At 53.3% G+C, this 20,041-nt stretch overlaps 1 protein-coding gene across 4 annotated transcripts in view; it reads left to right on the top strand.

Moving 5' to 3' along the window:
* Positions 1 to 1,308: 1,308 nt before the first annotated feature.
* The window catches only part of ELOVL7 (ELOVL fatty acid elongase 7), a 46,281-nt gene continuing 27,548 nt past the window's right edge, over positions 1,309 to 20,041 (top strand). For 2 of the 4 annotated variants that reach the window (XM_076073967.1, XM_032970650.2), the window contains exon 1: positions 1,309 to 1,452. The gene's annotated coding sequence lies outside the window, so the exon portion shown is untranslated. Of the gene's footprint in view, positions 1,453 to 10,041; positions 10,129 to 14,099; positions 14,249 to 20,041 lie in introns of those variants that run through there. The other 2 variants (XM_076073968.1, XM_076073969.1) reach the window with 2 other exon arrangements.

Genomic DNA, 20,041 nt, shown 5'->3' with positions numbered 1-20,041 from the left:
GAAGGGGCTTCAAGGGTTCTCTTTTCAACATTCATGAAATATTGTTCTTTGAAAATGTGTTCCAAATTTGTCTTCAATTTTTTTCATTAACATTTGCAAAGAACGAAAATGGTGTCCGTTAAAACATTTGAGAAACTTTCAAATAGCATTTCCAAGACATTTTAAACGCGAACCTTTGTAGCCCTCTAGTGGCGAATAAACCTCACGCAAACGTTTTCTTGAACATAAATGTCAAAAAAATGCAACATGCTTTTACTAAGTTTGATTTCAACCGTGCTTGTTCCGTGCTTGTTTATCGGTCCATTCTCTCCTGGGCAGGAACTCCACACAATTCCCCCTCTGCACCCCCTTCTCTCTCTCTCTATTTAAGGCCTTGACACAGAGACGTTGTCTTTCTGTGTGCCTATGTGTGTGTCTTTCTCTGTTTTGTCTCTGTGTGAGTCTCTCTCTCTCCGCTTGTGTGTCTATGTTTTGTCTCTCTCTCTCTCTCAAATTTAGCAATCTTTGGAGGAACGTAATCAGCCAGGAGGGGTGTTGACTGTTGTGTTGGCCGACTCTCTGTGTTGTATTGCATTATATTTCCAAGTTTACTCGGTTTGTTTTCTCATTAATTTATTCCTGATGATGGTTGCTTGCGTTGCAATCGAAACGTCGTATCCTAGAATTTAATTTAATCTCTTTCTACGTGACTTTACCGAAAGAAACCAAACAATAATTACTGCGGTCACGAAAGCTTCATATCCAGTTTGAATTATCAACATCGGGTTTTTTTCTCTGACAATTTCCCCCCCTTCAAAACATCTTAAGTCGGCGTAGTTTGTATTTTGCTCCTCCTTCGCGGAGTTGCAGACGGCAGTCTTTTCGTCACCGCAGGACTTCCCTCCCACCAAAGTCGCGTGTTTTACAGAGGCCACTTGCGTCAATTCAAATCGCAAGTGTTCACCCCCCCACCACTACCATCCCCCCCCCCACCATTCGCCCTCCTCCACCCCCCCCTCCACCCCCCCCCAACACCCCCCCACCCCGTCCGTGACTCCTCCCCGGATACGGGGGTGGGGGCTGGAGGGTGCGGGGAGGCGTGGTCTCGCGTATATTAACGAGGTGGCGGACCCAAGCCGCCTACTGAGTGGATCAGCTGATCGCCAGTGGGCGGTGGCTTTGGTCAATTGTGGGCGTGATCGTGGAGCGAGGGCCGCGCCCCCTTTTCGCGTGCCGCGAGGCCACGCCCACCCTAAAAACCCCACCCCCACTCACTGCAGCAAACCCCCACCCCCTCCACTACCCCCCCCCCCAACTCCCCACCCCCCGTCTCGTTGTTAAAGTTCGGCTCCCAACTTCGCACCGAGTCACACGGTAGGGGCGAAGTGAGAGGAGACAGGCGTTGGTGGTGGTGGTGGTTGGTGGTGGTGGCGGTGTTACCAGCGACCATTCCAAAGTCGTTCTCATTCTCGGGTAAGTTTCACGGTTAAAGTTTTGTAGCCCCCCCCCCCCGCCGCTCTTCCCCTCCTCTCCCCCCCCCCCCCTAGCCATGCTCAATCCACCGCTGGATGATGATAACAGCCTGTGCGCAACTTCGACGTCTTGCGCGAGTGTACTGGACGGGTTGCTTCGCTGCCCGTGCGGCCACATGGTGATCGCAAGTGCGAACCCGCAGTCGCTGCTGTTACATCGGACAAATGTTTGTTGCGCGCGGCTACGGTGGTGGTGAAGTATGGTCAAAAGTAAGACCCCGCCCCCCCCCCCACCACCCCCCACCGGCACGGCGTGAATTGGAAGAATTTGATGGCCTCATTCATTCATCAATGTTTGATTTTTAGTTAAGTATCGCACTCGTGTGTGAGTTGGTTGGGACATTATACTCAATCCCACCCCCTCCGCCCGGCCGTCTTTGTATCCCCACTTCCGCGATACAGGTCGCACATGCTGTATGTGTATTTATACCAGAGCGCACGTGCGCGCACACACACACACACCGCACAGGCTAGCAGTGGATTGAACTTGATGGGTAAACTTGGTTGGAGAGACACGCCCTTTTTGTGGCTGTGGGGAGAAAGGTAATTTGATTTTTGCCATTGAGTGAGTGTGCATGCTCGTCCGTGTGGGTGTACACGCACTGGGGACACAAAGGCGGCCGGGCGTGGGTCTGACCACACTCCAGCCACCCTCTCGCGTGTGCCGTGTCGGCCTTCATAGGTGCTCGTTAACAGCACTTGCCCCAACAGCCTGCTAAAGGCAATACACGGATGGGAACTTTTGTCCTGTGTGTGTGTGAGGAGCGGTTGGGGAGCGATAGTGTAGCGGTTAGCGCGCTGCGCTATGAACCTGGCGACCCGGGTTCGATTCCCGCTCACGGCCAACACCAGTGACGATTTTCTGAACCGGTCCCGGGCCTTCCCTAGGTCGACTCAGCCTCAAATGAGTACCTGGTGCGGTGGATAAAAATATCGCCACTGGAGAGACAAAGCCGGTCGGGCGTGGTTGCTGGCCACCCACCCCCTCGTGTACCGTTCCGGCCTTCATAGGTGCTCGCTAACACCACTTGCCCCTACAGTCTGTTAAGGCTATATGGGGGATCTTTGTCTTTAGCTTTGTGAAGAGCGGTGGCGCAGTGCACCGCGGGCGACTTGAGCTCAATTCACGCCCTCACGGCTCTCATCAGTGCCACATGTTGTTAGACCTTAAGCTAGTACTGTGTCACTTGCTGCTGCTGTGTTTATACTCGGCCCTTAAAATTTAGGCACCAGCAGTGGAAATTCCACATTCCTCGTACCTCAATTTAAATTGTCTTAACAACATACAACGTTATATTCTTAGTTTTTTCGGTAAAGTCACGTTGAAGAGAAACAACAAAATAACAAAATATATATAAAACAATAAAAAATTCTCACGACGTTTCGACCATAACTCAAACGGTGAGAATTTTGAGAATTTTTTATTGTTTTATATATATTTTGTTATTTTGTTGTTTCTCTTCAACGTGACTTTACCGAAAAAACTAAGAATATGAATTACTGCAGTCACGAAAGCTTTAAATCAAAATTTAACATACAACGTTTTTGATTGAAAGCTTTCGTCACCCACTCACCTTATTCCCTTCTACGTGACTTTACCGAAAGAACCAAGAATATAACATACAACGTGTTTAGACTGGCTCTAGAAGTCTTAAGTGTAACCTGCATGGTATGTCTCGGAACACCTTTGCCCATTTAGTGGATGCGATTAATCAAAGTAGGCTGTGAATGTTGCATGGGGGGGGAGCGGTGGCACAGTGGTTAGCGAAAGAGCGCCGTGAACCCAGACGGATACCGGAGTTGGATTCCAGACCATGGCTTAAAACACCAGTGGCGAATGCTAATCCCAGGTACCCGTCAGACACAACAACAGGTGTTGACCGGCGTGGTGAAGTATGGTCAAATGACCGACAGCTTGCTGGGCTCTGTGTGTTTGCGTTCACTTGTAACTTTAGATGAGGCCGGGCAGGATGATAATGGGCGGTGCTGGTGGCATTGCTGCTGGCAAGAAGGCGGATTCCATAATATTTACGTTTTTGAATGTGCACGGTGAAGTTTTTAAACGAATTGCAAACTTGTAAGAATCGATGACGGTCGACGATTCGATTAAGTTGCCGTACGAGTTTCGCTCGAACCACTTTGGGGTATGTAGTCGAGACCTATAGAGGTGTGTGTGTGTGTGTGTAACCTATACCTGGGTGAATCTTTGTAAACTTGTAGCTATTGAGCTGTATATGGCCAGTAAGCAATCTTAGCTCGCACATAGTCCGTCGCCTCCCTGTCACTCTTCTACCGCTACTGCCATTGTTAATATTCTCTTGACCTTCAATAATTGATTTACTTCTTCTCCACGAGTGTCGAGCACTCCGTTTACCAGACACCCTGTTTATTCTCAACCGTACTGTTTTCAACCATCACACTGCAGATATCACTCGCTCACTCACCCGCTCATCCACTCACCCACTCACTCACCCACTCACTCACCCACTCACCTACTCAATCGCCCATTCACTCACCCCCTCACCTACTCAATCGCCCACTCACTCGCCCACTCACTTACCCACTCACCTACTCACTCACCCACTCGCTGAAAAACTGCCGTCAATCGCCACTAAGTGCAGGTGACGTTACCACAGCGCCTGTGCCAGGCTATGTGCACTTTGAGGCCACGTGAAGTGTCGAAGGCTCGCTGATAGGTCACGGGCCAGACCCCCAGGGGCCATGTGTTGACCGACTGAGATTAATGGAAGATGCATCAACTGTGCCAACTTTTGCTGCATTTTAGCCGCCCGGCGCTCCGCCCGTTTGTTGTGAGCGTCGCTCCTCTGCACTCCGCTGTTGTTGGAGGGCGACTGCCTCCCACCACTCAGTAGCCTCAGCGTGCACCTAGCCTGGCACTGTCCAGTAGCGTCTTTCACGAGCCGCCGCATCCACAGAGGCCGGTCTTGACACCGCTGGTACCGGTCATCGGCATTTCCACTCAACTGCACATCCTCCTGTACCGAATCAGCCTCTATCTCTTCTCTAGTCCCGTCGCTCCGGTTTGGCCCTCTTGATCCGGCCAAATAGAAGCTGATTTTTTGGCATGCGGTGGCTGGGCATGCGGGCTACATGACCCATTCACCCACTCACCTTATCACCCACTCGCTCACCATATCTGCTCACTCGCACACTGCAGGTCACCTCACCTCACTTCTCGCTCTCTCTCTCTCTCTGCTCCTTCCCTCCTCCCATCATCATCATCGCCGCCTCTCTCTTCTCCTTCCAAGTTCTCATCAGAAATCACTTTTATGCCCTTTGTTTATTTCAAGTGACGCGTTGTTACCTCTTTATCTATTTACACTTTGATTGTCACGGGCGCTGTATATTTGCTGGCTGTGTTTGTGCCCCCGTTCAGCGCACTCAGAATTTCAGAAATAGTTTTTTATTTACAATGGAGCTGTGAAGATTTTTATTTTTTTATTTAACCGATGTCCAGTAGTTTCACAGATGTCCAGCTAAAAGAAATGAACGCAAATAATCGATTCTTTATCACGAATTGTCGCGCATCATCGAGGCTCTCAATCCCATCATGAAGCTCTTCCTTAATCTGGGATTAATGTGTCAGTTGATTAATTGGTTGGCCGTATGAATAAATTAATTGATAGCTATACGAATGAAACGCAACTGGTTAAAGGCGAGAATGCACGGGTAAGTGAATGAAAGAGTGGATAGAAGAAGCAACGGATGGAAAATCTCAATATTGCACGAATGGTTGAAGGGACACACGAATGAAAGGGGTGGAAAAACTCAATGAAAGCACGGAGGAAGGAACGAATGAATGCAGGAATAAATGAGTAACAAAGGGAAAATATGAAACAATGCATCGGTTGAACTTCTACGTGAATGAATGAATTGACAAGCGAACGAAAAAAATTAAAACAAATCTGAATGACGGAATTAATGACGTTATCGATGAGGCAATTGATTGATGGATTCGCTGAGTGGCTCGAGTAAAGTACGAACATATGTCGGCGTGTTGCATTTACGTCAACGTTCACTCGGTGATTCAAGCATTCCGGAGAAACGTGGCACACATGCACCACCACCCTATTACCGGGGAGAGGTGAGATTCTGTAAAATGTTTGTATTATTTTTGTGTAAAAAAAAAACGTATTGACTAAATGAAGTGACCTCATGTTAGGCGTTTTGGTTTGTGGTTTCAAGTGCCAGAGGCTATGAATTTTAACATCCGTATCTCCTAAGACACGGCGCGGAAAGAAGTTCAACGTCCACACACCCACGAGCTGAGCAAATGTAATACATGCTGATAATGTGGCTCAAGTCCAAATATCCCGTGCGTAGCCTTTAACAGACTGTTTGGGCGAGTGCTGTTAGCGAGTGGCATACGAGAGCGAGTGGGTGGCCAGCACCGCTCCCGGCCACCTTTGTCACCCCAGTGCCGATCGTTTATGCACGCCGGGTAACCGTTTCGGGCCGAGTCGACCTAGGCGATGCCCAGAACCGGTTCGACATTTTTTTCTTCTGCCACTTGAGCGCGAACGGGACACAACTCCCCACTTGTGCGTGCGCGCATCATGCACATATCCTGGCACACCTACACACATGCCACTGTGGTTGGCATTTACCTCCATGGCGCTTGCGCCAGGCTAGGTGCACTTTGAGGCCGTCACGCGAAGTGTCCCGTGACAGACCCCCTCCCCCCCCCCAGGTGTTATGGGATGGCTGACTGTCAATAATTTGTCGGCTGCGAGTAGGCACTCACTCCCACATTTACGACGTCAAAGGTCCCCCGTGTAGCCTACAAATGCTGTTGGGGCAAGTGCTCTTAGCGAACATCTCGTGATGGTCACATCGAGACCCATGGGATAATCGTGGAGAGCCGCAGAGATCGATAGACTGCAGCCATACACACAGAGATCCGTAGACTCTCATAGAGACCCACAGGCTCGCATAGGGTATATATGGATTCTACTATCATAGAGACCCATAGATTCTACTATCATAGAGACCCATAGATTCTACTATCATAGAGACCCATAGATTCTACTATCATAGAGACCCATAGATTCTACTATCATAGAGACCCATAGATTCTACTATCATAGAGACCCATAGATTCTACTATCATAGAGACCCATAGATTCTACTATCATAGAGACCCATAGATTCTACTATCATAGAGACCCATAGATTCTACTATCATAGAGACCCATAGACACACAACAACGGAAGGGGGGTGGGGGTTGTTACCATCATCATGCCCGGCCGCCTTTGTCTCTCCAATATTGCCCTTTGAGCTCCTCGCACAATCCAGCCTGGTTAAACTCTGGATGGATCGTAGGCAGGCCAGCCTAAATGTTTCTAACTGGAGAAGATGTTCCATTAGGGGGTCCACGTTTCGCAAGCGTGGAGAAGGGAGGGGATGACCGTGGCCGAGAAGACCTGAAGCTTCGTGCGGAGCGACAGACCAGGTAGCTTCCACACAGCGTTACGCAACCGATGAAAAGATAATGCCGCTCGACTGGTTCGGAGTGAGACCTCCGCTATTAAACCGGAGCCGGTCATGAGCACACTGCCCAGGTATGGGAAACTCTCCACTCTCTCCACAACTGCCCTATCACCAATTAGGAGTTGTGGGGGTGGAGTGTCCGATGGTACACAATACCCAGACAGGTGCTTAGTTTTGGTGGTAATCTCCAGGTTCAGCAGCAGCGCCTCCAACTCCTCTGAGTGGGCAGCAATTACCAGATCATCGTCATACATAACATGGTTGAGGAATAGGGAGCCATCTCTTGACCGCACCCGGGCATCGATCAGCCTCCCATTGTATCTGTACCAGATGTAAATTCCTCCGGTACAGCTATTGAAGGCTTCACGAACTAGATGGTCGAAATAGATGTTAAATAATGTGGGAGCCAGAGGACATCCCTGTCGAACCCCAAGATGTACAGGGAATGGCTCCGACTCCCAGTCACGTAGTTTTACCCGGGCCCGCTCACCATCATGAAGGTCCTTAATGATCGTGAGCAGAGGGTCAGGGACTCGGAAAGCACGAAGAACAACCCAGTGCCCAGGCCTACTGATGGTAAAATCGTCTTTAACCAGGTCAATAAAGCAGAGATGTAGGTTTTGTTGGAATTCCCTACACCTCTGCTGTATCAGACGGTCAGAAAATATGGCATCTGTGCAGGACCGCCCTTTACTGAAACTGCATTGGGGCTCCGTAAGCATCTCCTCAACGTGCCTAGCAAGGCGATATTGAATAATCCTTGCCAGGACCTTTTCCGGCACACTGAGGAGTGAGATGCCCCATTTAGTTGTTACAGTCTGTGCGGTCCCCCTTCTTAAAGAGGACCACCAGGACAATCCTGTGGAACCCGTCCAGTGGTCCAGACTGTTGTTATGATGTCATGTAGGGCAGTATGTGCATAAACGCCACCCTCCCTCAGCATTTCGCTTGGGAGATCATCTCTGCCCAGTGCATTTCCTGGTCTCAGAATCCAAATCACCTTCAGTACTTCCTCAACAGATGGCACCTCAGCCAGCCACTCACAGGGGGTGACTTCCTCCAATATTTGAGGTGCCGCAGCCTCAGCAGGGTCATCCCCACTTTGTCCCACGTTGTTTTCTAGGCTGAGGGATTTCCCCTCTCCCAGGGCCTCACGGAAATGCTCAGCAAATCTGCAAATCTGTTCCTGGGGGTCGGAGATTGGATCACCGTTCTTTCCCCTCATGATGGTAATAGGTATGGTGCTGCAGGTTACTTTTTTGATGAAGTTAAAGAGCGATTTGTGATCACGGGCCATTGAGGCAGACTCCATCTCCTCAGCAACCCGCAACCACCACCCATCCTTGCAGTGCCTCATTGCTCTCCGAATCTCCGAGCGAAGGCTGCGGTAAGCCTCCTCATTCTCTGATGCGGGCTGCTATAGACAATGAGATTTGGCCTGTCGCTTTTTCTCAGCCATCCTGAACACCTCTGTTAGCCAGGGTCTCTGGGGAGGTCTGGACCGTGTACCCAAAGCAGACATTGCAGCTGCATGAGCCATAGTCCTAAATCTCACCCATTTCCCCTCGACATCAGGATGATTGGGGGACAATGCCAACCCCAGCCGCAAACGATCATTAAATTCTCGCTTGCACCTTTTCATCAGCTAGCTGAGACCAGGCCACTATGGGTTTGAATGGGGTACTGGGTGTACATCCACCACCGGAGTGGAAGAATGGCAGGCGCATCTTACAGATGACAAGTCGATGGTAAGTGGGCAGATCAGCTCCACAGTAGGTCCTGGTGTCAAGGACATGGGCCCGCATCCGCTGTTCCGTCACTATGTAGTCCAGCAGATGTTCTTGCTTAAACCTGGCATGCATCCATGATGTGTGGATGTGCCAATTCCAGAACAGCGTATTGGTAATTACATACCAATGGGCTGCACAAAAATCTAGTAGCCTCGTGCCCTTGTTATTGAGCTTCTAAACTGCTTGCGCGCCAGTGTTACCAAACCGTTCACGAAATAAACACTTTCTAAATGGAGCAACATGGCCTGGGTTGTTGCGCGCCAATTCCTCGTGAGCGTGGACCGGGGGCTCTTCTCGTGGACGCTCGGTGGTGGCTCGAGGTGCCGTCTGCTGCTGCCGCTCTGCTCGGTTAAGATGTTTTTCTTGTTGATGTTTTTTGTTTGTTGCGGTTGCACCTGATTCAAGAGCCAAATGGCTCAGGGCTATACCAAATAAATGAAACTGAAAACTGAGCTGATCTGGCCCATGCCTTTCATTTACTCCAGCCCAGGTGCCAGCATCATGACCAACTCGGGCATTGAAGTCGCCCAACAAGATGACTCTATCCCGAGGGGCCACTTTAGCCTGCACCTGTGACAGGAGGTGATAGAAGTCATCTGACTCATCAGCTTTGCCTGCATCCCTCCATAGATGTTAGTCTTCGGTGGGGGTATAAGTAACCACGACCACCACTCCTCGCCTCTGATTGATGGGAAGGCGAGCACAAAGTAGCCTGGGGCTTACAGCTTCCCACACCTCACCGCCACGCTCCCACGCCCCTTTTATTATTTTGTTCAGAAGAAGAGCCACTCCCAGTTGTTTGGCAGTCTGCTGCCCCGAGTAGAGGACTGTCCACCCCTCATGGTGGCAGGAGCCAGAGCCGGTCCACTGGACCTCCTGAATACCACAGAGATCCAGGTGGTACCGGTCCAGCTCCCGACAGAGGAGTGGCAGCCTCTCCTCCGCAGTGAGCGTTCGAACATTCCGCATGACCACCCGTAGTGTTTTTTTTTTCTGGAGGAGCCCCGAAGGTAAGGATTCGGTCTCCTGGCTCCGCCAAATGGGGTTTGGCCAGGAGACGTCATAGACACCTGTCCCCCCGGGGCCTCCGGCACAAGCTTAATTAGATATTTTAGACGTGGTTTTGTGGTGATTAATTGAAGGTGGAGGGGTTACCAGCCCCTCGCACCCGTCCAGAGCCCCCATTTGGCCGCTGTCGTGGTTACAAACGCCATGAGGGGAATGGCCAATCTAAGTTGCCCCTCCCCCCCCCCACGGCACTGCTCACCACAGCGTTGCCGTCCGGCACAAACGAGGAGTTACGGCACACGAGGAGGTGGGTGACCAGCACCACACACACACCTCACCACACACCCACACCTCACCACACACACACACACCGCACCACACACACACACACACCGCACCACACACACACACACCGCACCACACACACCCACACCTCACCACACCCACTCAATGTGTCACCGTGCGGAAGCGTGACGGGTTTTTTGTTGTTGCGGCGAGCCATTTGTCGTCCAGTTGTGCAAGTGCTGAAGGCTTGGGTGTCATGTCACCTTTACTTGTGCGAGTGTGTGGGTGCGCGCGTGGGTGCGAGTGTGTAGGTGCGCGCGTGGGTGCGCGCGTGGGTGCGAGTGTGTGGGTGCGCGCGTGCACGTGCGGGGGGGGGGGGGTAGCGCGCTCACGGCCAACGCCGGTGACGATTATCCGAACCGGTCCTGGGCCTCCCCCCCTAGGTCGACTCAGCCTCAAATGGGTACCTGGTGCGGTGTGTAGTAAACATTGCTACTGGGGAGACAAAGGCGGCCGGGCGTGGTGTTGGACACCCAACCCCCTCGTGTGCCGTGCCGGCCTTCATAGGTGCTCGCACACGGCACTTTCCCCAGCTGCCTGTTAGTGCTATACAGGAGTGGGATCTTTGCCTTTATCTTTGTGTGTGTGTGTGTGGAGCGGTAGTATGGCGTGTGAGCGCGCTGCACTGCAAACCTGGTGACTCAGGTTCGATTCCCGCTCGCGGGCAAACACCAGTGACGATGATCTGAACCGGTCCGGGACCTCCCCCACCCAGGTCGACTTGACCTCAACTGAGTGCCTGGTGCGGTGCGTGAACCTCAGAATCAAAATCCTTGTTTCGGCTGCGTGAAGAATCCGTTGAGCTACGAACCTGCTTTGTCAGAGATGTCCAGCGAACGGCGGCGAGTCGCACCGGCAAACCAGGCGGGACTGGCCAGTCCCCCATCGTGTTGTGCGCAATGCCGACCTTCATGGGTTTGTTACTAGCCAACAGCACTTGCCCCAACAGTCCGTCAAGGCTATACGGGGGGGGGGGAGGAGTCTTTGTCTTTGTGTCTGCATCTGCATCCTGTGTTGCGCAATCTCTTCGACTGACTTCGCATTAGGGTGGTGGTGCATGTGTTGCAGTCTCCTCGCTAGAGACCAACTCCGCCACCACGGAAGCTCTCTGTTGGCGAGAGACGGACAGAGAGAGACGGACAGAGAGAGAGAGACGGACGGAGAGAGAGAGACGGACAGAGAGAGAGAGACGGACAGAGAGAGAGAGAGACGGACAGAGAGAGAGAGAGACGGACAGAGAGAGAGAGAGACGGACAGAGAGAGAGAGAGAGACGGACAGAGAGAGAGAGAGAGACGGACAGAGAGAGAGAGAGAGACGGACAGAGAGAGAGAGACGGACAGAGAGAGAGAGAGAGACGGACAGAGAGAGAGAGAGAGACGGACAGAGAGAGAGAGAGAGAGACGGACAGAGAGAGAGAGAGACGGAGAGAGGGTGATGAGCACAAATTGACGGGGAAGTTTTAGGGTTTTTTTTTAAGTTGTGCTCAAAAGTGTAATTGTAGCCCTGCAGTGACGTCACAGCGACAGCAGTTTGCATCACCGTATGGGTGATCTTTACCTTTGTGTGTGTGTGTAATGTATGCACAGTGTATATGGACAAATGGTTAATGTGTTGTACTACATTATAGGAGTGTTGGTGTAATTGATCAAATTAAAATATTCCCCGTATAGCCTTAACATTGTGGGCAAGTGCTGTGTGATATGCGCGACATGCCTAACGCGTGTGGCATATTACAATCTATGCAACCTAAAGATCACCCCCCCACTCCGTATAGCCTGGACAGACTGTTGGGGCAAGTGCTCTTAGCTCGCACCTGTGTGCCGTGCCGGCCTTCATAGCTGCTACTCTCTAACAGCATTTGCCCCAACAGTCTGTTACAGGCTATACGGGTGGTGGTGGGGGGGGAATATTTGTCTGTGTGTGTAATCTACGCATGTCGTGCACACGCTCGCTCGCTCGCTCGCACAGTCGGTGACGTTCGCTGGCCGGTGGTGAATGACTCCGGGTAAACACCGAGAGGCTGGCACCGTCACTGCCTTGTGCACACACCGCAGTGATAAAAAAACAACTCAAAATCATCGAGCGACAAATATAGCCCCCCCCGCCCCTCCCCTCCCTCCTCCCGGCTCTCCCCCCAGCCCCTCCCCTCTCTCCCCCCACCCCTCCCCTCTCTCCCCCCACCCCTACCCTCTCTCCCCCCCAGCCCTCCTCCTGACTCTCCCCCCCCAGCCCTCCTCCTGACTCTCCCCCCCAGCCCTCCTTCTGACTCTCCCCCAGCCCCTCCCCCCTCTCCCCTCAGCCCCTCCCCTCTCTCCCCCCACCCCTCCCCTCTCTCCCCCCACCCCTCCCCTCTATCCCCCCACCCCTCCTCCCGGATCTCCCCCCATATGTTCTCTCGGCCGGTGTAGGGGACCCCCCCCCCGCCCACGTGTTTGACGGGCAGGCAGGTTCCTTCACTCTGACTCACAGGGAGCCAGACGGTGTCGTAATATCATCAAAGTTGGCGCTGCTGATGAGAGAGCCGAAACCGGTCCGGAGTTTTTTTTTATTTTTGCTTGTAGGACTGTGTGTACGTTGAACTTCTTTCGCACCGTACGTAGCCAATCGTGCTAATCGCTTCGAGCGAGCATGGTCCTGCTGATGAGATGGCTAAAGATCTGAAACCTGTCCCAGAGTCTGTACTTGTTTTGACGCAATTGTTAAAGCGAGCCGAGTTATGCTGACGAGACAGCCGAGTGTGGAAACTGGTCTAGAGGTTTTGCTTGTGTTTGAACCAATGCTACTGAATGTATGCACTCCCCATTAGGCCGGTATGCCTGATGGGATATGTAAAAACAACCTTGATATAAAGATGTCACGACTCAATTTGAACTTGCACATCCACACCCCGCACACTGCAACACTTGCCCAGGACGCAATGTAGCAGCAACTTTGAATACTTTCACTCTTAATTCAAAGTAGTTTATTTGACTTTTAAAAGGTTCTGTTTCTAAATATCTACTATTCTTGCTATTCATCGAAAAAACAACAACATCCTCATCATCATATGTGAGTCTCTGAGTATATGGGTACTAATTGTATCGATCACAGTGGGGGGGGGGATGATGATGGGCCGAGTCAACCCCCGAACCAGAACTAAAACTCGCAACCTTCCGATTGCGAACGGCTCGCTCGACCTCTGAACCACCTCGGTCAGCGTGCGGAGCGGTGGCACAGTGGTTAGCGCTACGCTGCGCTACGAACCCGGCGACCCCGATGTTCGATTCCCGCTCACGGCCTACCAACACCCAGTGGCGATTATCTGAACAGGTCCTGGGCCTCCCCTAGGTCGACTCGGCCTCAAATGAGTACCTGGTGCGGTATTCAATAAACATCGCCACTGGGGGGACGAAGGCGGCCGGGCGTGGTGCTGCCCCCCCCCCCCCCCCCCCCATGCACTGGTGCTCGCTAACAGCACTTGCCCCGACAGCCTGATAAAAGACTATTCGGGAGCTATTTGTCTTTTTAGTGTGCGTGAGTGTAAGTGGACGCTGTCAATGGAAGAAAACCTCCCCCCCGAGGATGTCAACATTTTGGGTGGGGTGAGTGGGAAGTAAATCCACGCTGGAATATTTCCACGAATCGTTTCCGTTCACCTGTGGGTTACATAACGCCCTCCCCCCCGCCCCGTATGAGGGTCTATGGTTTCCTGAGAGTCTATGGGTCTCCTCTGATTAAAACCCATGTGTACCCTATGCGCGCCTGTGGGTCTATGCGTGTCTGCGAAACTCTGTGCGAGTCTACGGATCTCTATGAGAGTCTGCGGGTCTCTATGAGAGAGTCCATGGGTCTCCGCTTAGTAAAACACAAAAAAACCGTAATATACCCTATGCGAGTCTACGGATCTCTGTGCGAGTCTACGGATCTCTGTGTGCATGGCAGCAGTCTATCGATGCCTGCGGCTCTCGAGGATTCCCGCCTGGGTCTCGACGCGAACCCGTGACTTGCAGCGTTGGAACGTCGCGACGGAGGAAACGCCACACCCAGCGGTGCCGTTACCACGGCGACTACGGCCAAGACTGCCAACACTCACACGCAACAGGCACGCACACACACACAGTGGCATACACACACACATAGTGGCATACACACACACACATAGTGGCATACACACACACACTTACGTAGACACATGTACACCCCAATACAGTCACACGGAACATACCGAGTCTCACACACTTGCATACACAAAGCCAAAGATCCCCCGTGTAGCCTTGACAGACTCTTGGGGCAAGTGCTGTTAGCGAGCACCTATGAAGGCTGGAACGGCACACGAGGGGGTGGGTGGCCAGCACCACGCCCGGCCGCCTTTGTCTCCCCAGTGGCGATGTTTACACACCGCAGCAGGTACTCATTTGAAGCCGAGTCGACCTAGGGGAGTCCCATGACCGGTTCAGATAATCGTCACCGGTGTTGGCCGTGAGCGGGAATAGACCTCTCTGTTCGCCGGGTTTCGAAGCGCAGCGTAGCGCTAACCGCTGCACTACCGCTCCCCACTTGAACACGCGCGCTCACGCATGCATACACATAGACACATCATACAAAGGTCCCCCGTATAGCCTTCAGCGTACAATTGGTGGAGGGGACGCGCACACAAGCACAGCGTGAGGCACGCTTGCCTGCGTATGGTGCCAAAAGAAGTTCAACATACAGATTTTAATCAAGTGCTCACTTACAGCAGTTGCCTTTTTAAAAGTCCCAACGCACACATACGCGCACACACACACACACAAATACTTGACAAATGCGTGCACGCTCATGCACAACTACAATAACAGTGGCAGCTAAGTGGGAGGAATGGGGGGAGGGTGGGGTGTCACCACTGCGCTTGTGCCAGACTAAGTGCACTGAGGCCACGTTATGCGTGGGGAGGGAAGGTCCACGTGATGGATCCATGCTCTCGGGGACGACTGACCAACGCACACGGCACCTACGTACGTAGTACGTTGAGCTTCTTTTGCGCCACCGTACGTTGACAATCGTGCCGATGGAAAGGTGCGGGGGAAGGACCGCAAACTAAACGCGCAAAAAGCAGTTTTCTAAAAGTGCATGTCTCCAGTGGCTTCCTAATATCGGAATTAAGAGCGTTCCAGACGGGCAGCAAAAGAAAAAGAGCCGCCTAGCTTGGTACAGCAGAAGTGGGCCTTGGTTGGTAAAATACAACATAGTTTAGTGTGTGTGCGTGTGCGTGTGAGAGGCGAGTTGAGTTGGAGGTTCTCCACAGGATTGCTCGAGATTGTCCTCGCCGCACATTTTTCCTTTCTCCGACCCGACGTTCGCCACCCGGGTGACGGAGACGGCGCCACGGCGCCCGTGCCAGGCCAGGTGCACTTGGAGGCCACGTGAGGTGTCGAAGGCTCGCTGGCAGGTCGCCGGACAGACCCTGTAGGTGTCGTGGGGTTGACCGACTGAGACCACCGGCCGACGCACCGCCTGTTGCCCCCCCTACTGTGCCAACGGTTTAGCCGCCCGGCGCTCCGCTCGTTGTTCTGAGCGTCGCTCCTCGGCCCTCCGTTGCCGCTGTTGGAGGGCGACAGCCTCCAAGTGACCAGCAGCAGCGTCCTTCACGAGCCTCCTACCGTAGCTACACACACACATCACACAGGCGCGCACACACCGTACGCGCACACATACCACACACAGACACACACCACACACAGACACAATGTACCTGTCCTCAAGCAACAACATCCCAATACTGCAAAACAAATTTACGCTGCAAATTACTCGATCGGGATCGCACACAGCAGCAGCAGCAACATCGCCCCCCAAACACCCCCCCCCCCAAACACCCCCCCCCCCCCCCACGCTGCTTCACGTCTACAAACGTGGCAGGAACCTTCCCGCCAAGGAGCCGTGCGGGACTACTTTGTGGGGGCTTTTCCTGGGGGCTAAACGAACACGATCGCACGGTATCTCGTTGGCTCTTGACGTCTCACCCCGGTGTCCACCGCGCGTCGCCGTATTAATCCGCGACACCGCTCGCAGGTGTGCCCGGCAACGCGACGCGCTTGGCTTTTGTGTGGCCAAGGTGAACTGCCGGGCCAGAGACATCTCGCACGCGCACGCACGTACACAAGCAAAGACAAAGATGCCCTGCGTCGCATACAAATAGGCGATGGGGAAAGTTTTTGTTGAGTGGACCCGCTCCGCGCAAACACAAATACGCACAAACACGCCGGCGGGCGGTGGTTGAGGTGTGTTAACTGGGGAGATTGCTCAATCCCACAGGAACCGACGCTACCGTTACAAAGACAAAGATCCCCCAGGTTAGCCTTCGAGTGACAAGTGCTCGGGGCAAGTGCTGTTGGCGAGCAGCACCAACGAAGGCCGGCACGGCATCCGAGGTTGGGAGGGCGGTGGTGTGGTCAACACCACGGCCGCCTTTGTCTCCCGGCCGCCTTTGTCTTCCCAGTGCACACTGTACCCAGGCACTAACGTTTAAGGCTGAGCCGGCCTAGGAGGAGGCCCCAGGACTGCTGCCAGATATTCGTCGCCGATGTCGCGAGGGAGCGGGGGAATCCGAACTCGGGGCTTGCGGGTTCGTAGCGCGCTTCGCCAGGCGCCGAGGGCGGCTCGTCGCCACAAACATCGCGATATTCGAAACGAGCTTCCTGGCTGGGTGACCTGCGGCACTCCAAGAAGGCGTGCGGCACATCTGCGTGGGAATGGGAGAGGAGGCGCGGGTAATGAGGGGAGCGAGGGTGAGAGGTGATGGAGTGGAGGGGGGGGAGAGGTTCTGAAGGTGGGAGCGGGGTGAGATGCGGTGGAGGGAGAGGAATTGAGAAACAGAAATGGGCAAAGCCGAGATCAGTTCGGCCGTACAGAGAAGGCAACCGGAAGGTGGCGAGAGACGGGGCTCTATGGAAGATGCAAAAAAAAAAGGCTGGCTGGCTGGCTGGGAGGGATGGACGGTCATGTCCAATGGACGTGTGTGTGATACCAGTTGGTGGGGGAAATCTGTATCGGTCAAGCAGAGTTTATATTTCTCCCCCCCCCCCCCGTGTTAAAAGGCGGGGGGGGGGCCTTATCAGATGTGCAAGTCAATGGCGAAAGTTGTTCCGAGCTGATAAGGCGACGGATGAATCACCGAGAACCGATAAGATAAGCTGGCGGCGGCGGCGGCGGGGGGGGGCTGATGGCAGTCATATGATGGGTCAAAGTATCGTCACCAATCTCAGCCTCGTGCGTGGGGGGGCTGGGAACAGTTTCAGAGAAGAAGAGAGGAGGAGGAGAAGCCATTTGTTGTTGTTTGTCGTCTTTGACCAGAATAGTTGAGAGAGCCGCGTTGCGTGCGCAGGGCTACATTTATTATTACACTTGTACACGAGCACAGCACTGGGGTATACAACAAGACAACTACAGCAGCACATTCTGATTCAATAAACACAACGGGTGATGGAATAAACTGCGGTTATTTAGCCCCCCCCCACCCTCTCTTAGATTCACCTTTAACAGTTCGACTGTTGGACATTTTGTCGTCGCCAAGACATTCCCAGTGACCCCGTTGCCTGACCATATTTAATCAAATATATTTTACATTAATACGTTTCAAATTTTAGTTTTTTTTTTTAAACCGGCTGCTCGCAAAGGGGGCAGCCAAAGATCCCCAAGGGGGGGGGGGCAGCCAAAGAGCCCAATTTGTGCGAGACTGTGGGTCTCTGAGTAGTCTGTGGGTTTCTGTATGGGACTGTGGGTCTCTGAGTAGTCTGTGGGTTTCTGTATGGGACTGTGGGTCTCTGAGTAGTCTGTGGTTTTTTGTATGGGACTGTGGGTCTCTGAGTAGTCTGTGGGTTTCTGTATGGGACTGTGGGTCTCTGTATGGGACTGTGGGTCTCTGAGTAGTCTGGGTTTCTGTATGGGACTGTGGGTCTCTGTATGGGACTGTGGGTCTCTGTATGGGACTGTGGGTCTCTGTATGGGACTATGGGTATGTGTATGGGAGTATGGGGTCTCTGTGCGAGTCTGTACAACAATACAATGTAGGTTTACGTGGCATCTAAATGTGACCGCATCTTTAGACGCTGTCCAGAAACACGGTGTATTTATTTCACACAGAGAGAGGGCGCGGAGGATGGAGTGGGGGGGGGGGGAGTGATTTCAGGTTCTTTCGTCTCCGACACTAATGCGGCGGGACCACCGGTCTTCATGTGTGTCTGTGTGTTGAACTTCTTCCGCGCCGTACGTAGCCAACGGTGCTCGTCGTAAGTGCGGGGGAAGGACCACAAACTAAACACGAACAGCAGCTCTCGGGGTGTTAGTTTGTCAATGCGGACGATTTGAAAACGCGTGGCTCCTCGTGGCTTTCCTGACGTCGGAAGGAAAGAACGTTCCAGACGGCCGCGGGAGCGCGCGTCCGAGAGCGCCGCGCGATACCGGGTGACCGTCCCCCCCCCCAAAAAAAAAACACTTGCCCTACGGTGCTCCAGCAACTTTGTCGTGACAAGAACAATTGAACACATTTGGTATTCGCACCGTTCTGACGGCAACAGGTCTACGGCCCGGCCAAAAAGCCGCCGCCGCCGCCGCTGCTGCGAGGGGGTGGACCCGGCGCGTCGGCCTGACGACGGCGGGGTTTGCGTGCCCCCCCCCCTTTTATTTATTTTCTTGACGAGATGGGCGGCGGGGTTTGTATCGTGGCCAGCGACGGGGGGGGGGGCACTTTGGATTGAGTCGCGAGCGCGCGACCCACGGGCACAACATTTGGTTGCGAGGCGATCATCTCCGCCGCTCCGCGTTGGGGTGTTTCTTCTTCCTCCTCCTCGTCCTCTGTCGCGACGCCAGCCCTGGGATTGGAGAGCGAGAGAACGAACAGCGTTGGTGCGAGGTGAAGGGTAGTGGGGATCGGGCGGTGGGGGGGGCGCTGTGTGTGGGTTCGTCGTTTATGTGCGAAGCGTCCTGAGATTGGGGGGACTCCTTCAGGACGGAGCTTGCCAATCATCGATCCCTGCCTCGTGGCGAAAAGTTGTTTTTGGATGCGTAACAAACAAACAAACAGAAAACAACTCCACGAACTAAAATCTAAACATCGTTGCGCGGTTTTTGTCATCGTCGCGGGACGGATATTCCGCGCGGGGGGGTATGGGGGGGAAATTCGCGGAGCGGTGCTGCGTCACGAGAGAAAGGCCCGCGGAAGCGAATAGTACAGAGCTACCTCCGAGATTCCTTTTGAAAGTGGCCCTTTGACCCGGATAAGAATAGCAACTTCCCCCCCGCTCCCCCCATGCACTTGAGAAACGCAGGCAGTGGCCGAGGCTCACCGCCACTCGGTGGCGTTGTTATGGAAATGTACGTAGTGCTGAACTTTTTTCGCACCGCACGTAAGCCAACCATGCCAATCGGAAGGTGGTGTGCGGTGTCCGCTTTTTAGTCAGTTGTTCGTTCGTGGGATTATTATCATCGTGATCGTATGGCACGATCCTTCCACCGAATACCCCCACCCATTTCTGATCACATCGCCCCCTAGAAACTCAACCCCCCCCCCCACCCTTCCCACCAACTCCCCCTCCCCACTATCCCAGCCCGGTCTGGCCAATGTGACAGAAAGGACAGAGACATTTTTCTCAGCTACTTTCTATCTAGCAGCTTATGTACTGTAGCCCTCCCCACCTCCCGTGCCAGCCACCGTACATGTGATTGTGTGATCCTAAACTGGTTAATGAGAAGTGAACCCGGAGGAATGTGCGTGCGTGTCTGTGTGCTTGCGCGTGTGCGCACGTGGGTTTTGGATGAATGGGCGGATTGTGCCACGCCGGACCGAGAGAGCTTCTGACTTGCGGTGGGTGGGTGGGGGTACACGAGTGGGTGGCTGGGTGGGCCTGGAGAAGGTTGGGTG

Source organism: Petromyzon marinus, chromosome 44 (genome assembly GCF_048934315.1).
Source record: "Petromyzon marinus isolate PM22_M1 ecotype Great Lakes invasive population chromosome 44, UKy_Petmar_22M1.pri1.0, whole genome shotgun sequence".
NCBI lineage: Eukaryota > Metazoa > Chordata > Hyperoartia > Petromyzontiformes > Petromyzontidae > Petromyzon > Petromyzon marinus.
This window is presented reverse-complemented; position numbering and strand designations above follow the sequence as displayed.